This window comes from Cetorhinus maximus, chromosome 32 (assembly GCF_964194155.1).
Source record: "Cetorhinus maximus chromosome 32, sCetMax3.hap1.1, whole genome shotgun sequence".
Taxonomy (NCBI): Eukaryota; Metazoa; Chordata; class Chondrichthyes; order Lamniformes; family Cetorhinidae; genus Cetorhinus; species Cetorhinus maximus.
The window spans coordinates 13,505,336-13,514,143 of record NC_135910.1 but is presented as its reverse complement, the minus strand read 5'-3'; positions in this window follow the sequence as shown (position 1 = coordinate 13,514,143).

The window sequence follows — 8,808 nt, the reverse complement described above, 5'->3', positions numbered from 1 at the left end:
GCATGTCGGCCTATCATTGGTGCACTGGATCCGGTCTGATCTGGACATCTTGCCCGTCCCCAAGGGTTGCCAACTTTGGCTGAATGGATTCCTGGAGGTTTCAGCAATTGACCTAGCCCGCCCTCCTCGCTCCTGCTATTGGCCGCCCAACATGTCCACCCAGGTGGAGCCAATTGGAAAGAGAAAGGGCCTCTCTGTTACCCAATCAGATGATGGCGGGCTGTCGACCAAGCCATTTTATTTTTTGGAAGCCCCTGTGATATTCCTCCAAGGTTGTTCAGAACAATGTCCCTCGAGATTAATCTCCAAATCCTGGAGCCTCCAGCTCAATTCAGGAGAGTTGGCAACCCTCTCCCCTCCCCCAGTTTGAAAACACTCCATATCTGCATCCTTATATAACTGTTGAAGTGGAGGTGGCTGCAAAACTGAACCCCACCATGAAAAAATTTGGGAATGGGCAGCACTTGACCAGATCTGCTTGCCTTAATGGTAATGGTAGAACCATTTAAGCAACTAGACATAATTTAGCCAAAATGTTACAATGGGTAATCATTGGCCTAGGATAACCATTCTGTTTTTTTTATTCTTTCACAGGGTGTCACTGGCCAGCATTTATTGCCCATCCCTAATTGCCCTTGAGAAGGTGGTGGTGAGCTGCCTTCTTCAGCCACTGCAGTCCATGTGGTGTAGGTACACCCACAGACCAATAGGGAGGGAGTTCCAGGATTTTGACCCAGCGACAGTAAGCAAGTGAGGATGGTGCGTGACTTGGAAGGGAACTTGCATGTGGTGGTGTTCCCAAGCATCCGCTGCCCTTGTCCTTCTAGTTGAATAGTGGAGCAGGCTCGAGGGGCCAAATGGCCTACTCCCACTCCAATTTCCTATGTTCCTATAGATATCAAGGGACATGGGGATAGTGCAGGAAAAATTGGCGTTGAGTCTGGGTTTGGAAGGTGCTGCTGCAGGAGCCTTGGTGAGTTGCTGCAGTGCATCTTGTATACAGTACACACTGCTGCCGTAGGATACCGGTGGTGGAGGGAGTGAATGTTTAAGGTGGTGGATGGGGTGCCGATCAAGCAGGCTGCTTCGTCCTGGATGGTGTCGAGCTTCTCGAGTGTTGTGGGAGCTGCACTCATCCAGGCAAGTGGGGAGTATTCCATCACACTCCTGACTTGTGCCTTGTAGATGGCGGACAGGCTTTGGGGAGTCAGGAGGTGAGTTACTCGCCTCAGGATTCCCAGCCTCTGACCTGCTCTTGTAGCCACAGTATTTATATGGTTGGTCCAGTTCAGTTTCTGGTGAATGTTAACCCCCAGAATGTTGGTAGTGGGGGATTCAGTGATGGTAATGCCAATTTCTCTACAGGTCAAAGTAGTCCACCTGTTCAGACCCAACCCAGAGAAAACCAAATGTTGACAGAAAGAATTTTTTATTTTTAGCCCACCGTTTTCTCTGACTCCTTGGCAACTGTCCGCTTGCTGCTTTCCTGAACAGTGTATGTGTGTGTGTGAGGGGAGCGTATCACAGCAGTGCTCGATCCTTCCCTCCCCCAACATCTTCCGCACGATGATCAAGAGCTGATTCTCCCTCCCGTGTCCCCCCACCCCGTCTGTTATCTTGGACACCGAGACCAGTGCCTGCTCGCCTTCCCAACTTGTTGGCACCTGAACTCCGCGAACTCAACACAGGCCGGACACTGTGTTTGGGACCCTCCGAGATCTCTCTATGCGCCTCCAATTCTGGCCCCTTGAGCATTCCTTGAGCATTTTTTTTATTTATTCTTTCACGGAATGTGGGCATCACTAGCTAGACCAGCATTTATTGCCCATCCTTAATTGCCCTCGAGAAGGTGGTGGTGAGCCGTCATCTTGAACCCACGGATTTTAATTGCTGTGCCAGCGATGACCATGTCTTCAGCTGCCAAGGCCTTAAGCTTTGAATTACAGGTAGGAGTGAGTGACCACCACACAGTCCTTGTGGAGACGAAGTCTGGTCTTCACACTCTGAACACTGTTCGTTGTGTTGTATGGCACTACCACCATGCTGAATGAGGTAGATTCAAAACAGATCTAGCTGCTCAAAATTGGACATCATGAGGCGATGTGGGCCATCAGCAGCAACATAATTGTACTCAACCTCAATCTGTAACCTAATGGTCCAACATTTCCCTCAGTCTACCATTACCATCAAGCCGGGGTGGGGTCTGACCCTGGTTCAACAAAGTGTAGGAGCAGCACTAGATGTACCTAAAAAGCAAGAACTAACCTGGTGAAGCTACCACACATGACTACATGCAGGCTAAACAACGCAAGTAGCATGCGGTAGACAGATCTACGCAATCCCACAGCCAATGGATCAGGTCGTAGCTCTGTTCCTGCCATTTTCGGTCAGGAATAGTGGTGGACAATTAAGCTAACAGGCGGAGGAGGCTCCATGGATATCCCACCCTCAATGATGGCAGAGCCCAGCACATGAGGGCCAAAAGGCTGAGGTGTTTGCAACCATCTTCGGCCATAAGTGCCAAGCGGGTGAGCCATAGTTCCCTCCTGAGGGGCCCCACCATCACAGGTGCCAATTTGATTCATACCGCGCCATATTAAGAAACAGTTGAATGCACCAGATACAGGAGAAGGCTATGGTCCTTTTCAATATTTCCGCTGCAGTTCCGAGGGCTTCTACTCCAGGCAGTCTCTCCACCTCTCTGCATAACATACAACTTGGAGATTTACCTCACAGCTGGGGAAAGGGGACATTTAGTGCCCTCTCCTCAGATGCCCCCTTTTCCCCTCTCTCCATTCCAGCCTTGCTATGTTGTAAGTCATAAATGTCTGCTCTGTGATGAGGTGGCCTTGTCCAGCAATTTCCAGTTTGAAGTGGTAACTAAACCGTCTAAATGGGAAAGTGACCCTTGAGCCAACCAATGAAGTGACAGTCCTGGCTACAACAACAACTTGCATTTATATAGCACCTTTCGCATAGTAAACCGTCCCAAGGAGCGCTATCGTCAATAAACTTTGATTTTGTTGGCTGGGGAGCCTAAGATTGTTTGGCGGGCGCTGGTGGGGGTGCGGTGGTGGTGGGAGGAGATAGCTCTAACTTTTACACTAGACCTTTCAGGGGTGAAATTAGGAAACACTTCTCCGCACAAAGGGTGGTAGAAGTTGGAAACTCTTTTCCGCAAATGACAATTAATGCTGGATCAATTGCCAACTTTAAATCTGGGATTGATAGATTTTTGTTATCCAAAAGTATGAAGGGACATGGCGAAAAAGCGGGTGTGTGGAGTTAGGCCGCAGGTCAGCCATGATCTCATTCAATGGCAGAAGAGGTTCGAGGGGCTGAATGGCCTCCTCCTGTTTCTAAGTTGCTAAAACTTAACACCCAGCCACATAAGGAGATGTTAAGACAGGCAAAAGGTTTTATGGAGTGCCTTAATGGAGGAAGGAGAGGCGTTGAGGTTTAAGGAGAGAATTCCAGAGTTTAGGGCCCAGGCAGCTGAAGGCATGACCGCCAATGGTGGAGCGATTAAAATCAGGGATGTGCAAAATACACAGAAAGAGTGGCATCTGCCTCAGAACCAGTGACAATTAGGATAAAATTGCAGTTAGTTAAAAAGAAGTTGAAATCACTGTTGTGTCTAGGATTCTGAAATCAATGCGGTGTTGAAGGCCAGAAATTAGAGACGGAGAAAAATAATCTTCCGAGCACTAGGTGTCGCTGGTGTGCTTTGTGAATTGGGAGTAACTAAGGGCTAAAAATTGATCTGCACTTTTTTTTTGGTTGAAGGTGGTTGTGATTGATGAGCTGCCCATACCTGTTGAGGTGGAGGTAGGTTGCGTACAGATTTAATTCCCCGCCTCATTTATCTGATTGTATCATAGAGCCAAGCGTATCCCGCGCTGCCTCCACATTCAGCAGGGAACTGAGCTAATAGCACGTGGTGCAGCCGGCCTTCTGCTCTTAAAGACAGTCTGTCCCTCTTAGAGGGAAGTTGCGCTGAATTACAAGAGGCTTTGGAATGCTCTTGCTGCAAGTGTAAATGAGGAAAATGGAACAGCAGGACAGAGAGAAGGGTCCAGGGTCACAAGTGAGGCACTAGAGGACTTAATGGTGAGCTGGACAAGAGGAGATATGTCCAAGGGGAGAGGATAGGAGACCCGTCAAGAATCATCCTCAGACGGGGTGGACAGGGAGATCAGTTCCTGGCCTCTGGCCCCAAGGTTTTGTCAGCAGTGCCACAATAAGTCTAATGACCTCACACGGGTAGTCAAGGTCAGTGAATGCATCTTCACGTGACATGTCCTACCCACCACAGAACCAACCTCTCACGCTGCTCAATGCCCCCTCAGCCAGCACCAGTCCCTGGCACTCAGGAAGCAAGCCTAACATTTAGATACTTCACCTCACCCTGCTAGCCTCACACCCACCTTTCGCTGCCTCCACATACCTCCAGCTATTCAGCTATGGTAGGCATACCACCTCCAGCTATTTAGCTATGGGAGGTATATCATCCAAACACAGTGCCATGCAATCATTGACATTCTTCCCTCTCTCTTGCAGGACAAGGTAGCACACAATAGATAGGAGCAGAGCAGAACCAGCGGGCCACAAGGACACCTTCCATCTCCTGAGCCCTACAGAGGAGATGGATCTTGGCCTCATGGTGCCGGCTGCAAAGGAGCTCATGGTATCCAGCATCGCTGGATGACGTCATGTTCCTGCCTTATCCCCCTTCTCAACTCCCAGCTCAGCTCCCTCGGCTATCTGGCAGGATGAGTGGGCTGTAGGTGATGTGACCTCTTCCCTCCAGCAACTTTGCAATAGCAGAAGTTCTTAAAAATGGCCTTTGCTACAGGTTGGAGGCCTGGCCCTTTAAGTGGCGCTAACGCAGGGCCCCAACTGGTCTTTGCTGAGCGACAAAGGAATTTGCCCAACAGACCATGACTGGTCCAATTTTGGCAGTTGGGTGTTGGGTGCCACAGCGGCCAGTGGTGACGGCATGATGGTGACACTCAGCTGCTTCAGGCACGTGCAGGGGGCACCCGTACGACTGCCCATCTCAAGATGGCGCGCCATGAGTGAAGGCCAAGCCAGAAGCAGTTGGCGATGTAGCGTGCTTCCCCAGGAGGGCATTTGTCTTCCGCAGAATCCCCTCCCACGCCACTACAGGTTCAAATTACACCCTCAAAAGTGTCCAGCGGCAAAACAGTGGTTCCATGCCAGCCTTTCATTATCAGCGGTTACCCAACCCCAATTTGGACTCGGACGTTTTTCCTTCCCCCCCACCCCTCCACCCCCTCCTGAAAGTAGTGACTTTTTGTTGGGGTACAAGTCCTGATGGGCCCTGTGGTACCTCACCTGTGAGTACTGGACAGTGAGTTGCCCATAAGCTATTCAGCTGCGGAATCATCACGGATGAGTCTTCAGCCGCCACCCACACATCCGACAGGCTCCAGCTGGGGGGGGCTGAGATGTGAAAAACCGGCCGGGATTGTGCTTTCTCTGACCCCTGTGCGAGTGAGCACGGATATCGAGGGTGGAATCCTCCGCGCGGGTCCCAGTCCCCCGACAGCGTCCGAGTCCCGCCCCGCCTGCACCATCATCCAATTAACAGGCTGCCTCCAGGAGCCTTGCCCAATAAGGGATGGCAGGTGGGCTCCACAGGGGAAGGGGAGGCCCAATCCTAGCCTCCCAGAGGTGGGCGCTGCCCATGTAGCTGGGAGACTGTGAGGGCGCCTCAAGGTGGAGGTGCCAACTGTAAACTCCCGACGGCAAAAAATAACGATGGTCACAGCTGCCAAACCATCATTGTGGAGGGGGAGCCTCTTCAAGAGGAGGTCGACACCGAAGCTGTGGCCCTCTGGTGCCATCAATTCCCGGGATGGGGGTGGGAATTATAGGAGGCCTGGCTGGCCTCCAGCCTCCTGCTGGACTTTGACAGCAGCGGGGGTCCGGCTGCTGTCAGGGAGATCCCAGTAGTGTCACAAATCTGCCCTCGTGTGGCACTTAATTGCTACTAATTGGCCACCTCCTCCTGCTAGGCAGGTAGCCAGTGCCAGTCTGATTCCGTCTCCGGAAAAATCACTTGGAGGTGGGAATACTTTCAAAAAATTCCCTGCCTCGCATCCCCCCCCCCCACCGACTCATGCTCCACATTGAGACAGCATAGACACAATGGGCCAAATGGCCTCCTTCTATGCTGTAAATGACTTTATGAAGAACGATCACTCGGACCAAGTAGGAAAGGGCAGTCAGCACCCACAGAGGCTCACCCAATATAAGCTGGCACCCTTGGGCGAGCAGAGCAGATGGAACCACAGCTTTAAAACACTCTCACTTGAAGCAGAGAAGTGAGATTGTCACTTGTGAGATCAATGATTGACGGACTGCGAATACTGTAGCAAGAGGCACAGTTCCTTCTATAACACCTGTTACTATAGAAACTGTCAGAGTAGAGACTAGGCTCCAGGAACTATTACTCCAAGAACTGTAACTCTGGGGGTTGTTCCTCAGGGACTGTTACTCCAAGAACTGTAACTCTGGGGATTGTTCCTCAGGGAATGTTACTCCTGGGACTGTTCCTCCATAAACTGTAGCTCCAGGGATTGTTCCTCAGGGAATGTTACTCCAGGGACTGTTACTCCAAGAACTGTAACTCTGGGGATTGTTCCTCAGGGAATGTTACTCCAGGGACTGTTCCTCTGTAAACTGTAGCTCCAGGGATTGTTACTCACAGAATATTACTCCAGCAACGGTTACTCTGTAAACTGTAACTCCAGGGGTTGTTCCTCAGGGAATGTTACTCTAGGGACTGATACTCCATAAACTGTAACTCCAGGGATTGTTCCTCAGGGAATGTTACTCCAGGGACTGTTACTCCAAGAACTGTAACTCTGGGGATTGTTCCTCAGGGAATGTTACTCCATCAAATGTAACTCCAGGGATTGTTCCTCAGGGAATGTTACTCCAGGGACAGTTACTCCATAAACTGTAATTCCATGGATTGTTCTTCAGGGAATGTTACCCCAGGGACTGTTACTCCATAATTTGTAACTCCAGGGATTGTTCCTCAGGGAATGTTACTCTATGAGCTGTTACTCCAGGGATTATCTGGCTGGGATCGTTATTCCAGCCAATGTTCCAGCAGGGACTGTTACTCTGGTCCACATCCAACCTGCAATGTATTGCAAAGATCAACTTCAAATTGTTAGTCAGCGAGGGGGCTTTTCTGCATTGAACTGGGTATCTAACTGGGTCCCTTCTAGTCTGCGAGCTTAGTCCTGTACTTGGTGACATTGAGGGTGCTGCTGTGCCTTTGGTCAGTGATGAGGCTTGATTCAATATTCCCCAGTATAGGTTAAACTGAGAGGCAAGTGGGCTGTAGCTTCATGACGAGGGAGACAGAGACGTCCGACTGGGAGGTATAATAACAAATGCTCCCGGGGTAGAGGGAGATGTGGAAGACCATTCCGTTCCTCCAAGTTCATCCCTCTGGGAGGCACCACCAGCAACTCCCCATTTCCTACATGATTCCAGGGATTTTCCTTTGTCGGCTGCTGTCTGTGACAGCACGTGTGAAGTGACAGGAAAAGGTGCCTCAAGAGTTGGACTGAAGTAAACATGGACTCTTCTCAAAGGAAGAAGGAATGGGTCGCATTGATATAGCGCCTTTCATGATGTCAAGACATCCCAACGCGCTTGGCAGCCAAAGGGGAGTCACTGTTGTAATGTAGCAGCCATATTGCGCACAGCAAGCTCCCACAACAAGATAACAGCCAGATCGTCTGTTTTGGTTGAGGGAGAAATATTGGTCGGGACATCAAAGAGAATTCGTTCCCATTCCCTCTTCCCCCAATGCTTCATCAGATCTTTTATGCCCACCTGAGAGGACAGACATTGATTAAAAGACTTGGATTATCATCTCATCTGAAAGACAGATACAATCTTTCCTTCCAGTCAATTTTAAGGGATTTTGCCTCCATCCCCACCTTTCTGAGCTTTGGGAATGTGCTTGGCATTCGCCTCAACCACTCCCTGTGGGGAGCGAGTTCCACATTCCCACCACTCTCTGGGTGAAGAGGTTTCTCCTGAATTCCCCATTCGATTTATCAGTGACCATCTTATATTTCATAATCCCTGGTTATGGACTTCTCCACAAAGCGGCAGCATCGCTCTGCCCTATCCAAATCTTGTCAGAAAATGAAAGACCTCCATCCTTTCCAGGTCAAAGGAGCCTCAATCTTCCCTAATGAAGGACAATGAAGCTCTGGGAGCGGATGTCCTGTTGTTCTATGGCACCGCCCATTGTTGTGCCAGTGTGCCACATGATCAAAGTGCCCTCCAGCCCTTTGCTTTAGTAATATGAGAGACAAGGACACAGTGGTGAAGGGGACAGGACCGATCAGAAACACAAAGTGATTAACCTTACCTTCCAGTTGCACTTCAAGCCCTGGGTCAATTCCACAGCTTAAACCAGACACACGCCGTGGGGTATTGGACCATTCCCTCCTTCTCGCGAATGCACTGACGGATGTTGCCCAATGAATTTGGGGTCCACCACCTACCAAGCAGATGGGCGATGGGATGAGGCTGTACTGTAGGGGTGGGGTGGGTGGGAAACCGGGATTTGTGACTCCTCACGACTAGTGAAGGAAAGAATTTAATGAGTAGCTGCTCCACCGAAAAAGAAGTGAAAAATGTATATATTTTTTTTGTTGGTTAAAAGTAGAATCCCCAGTTGGAATTTAGAAATTTTCAGAAGGCCAGCTCAAGTGGCTGGGCGCCGACCCAACCAGACAGGGAGACATA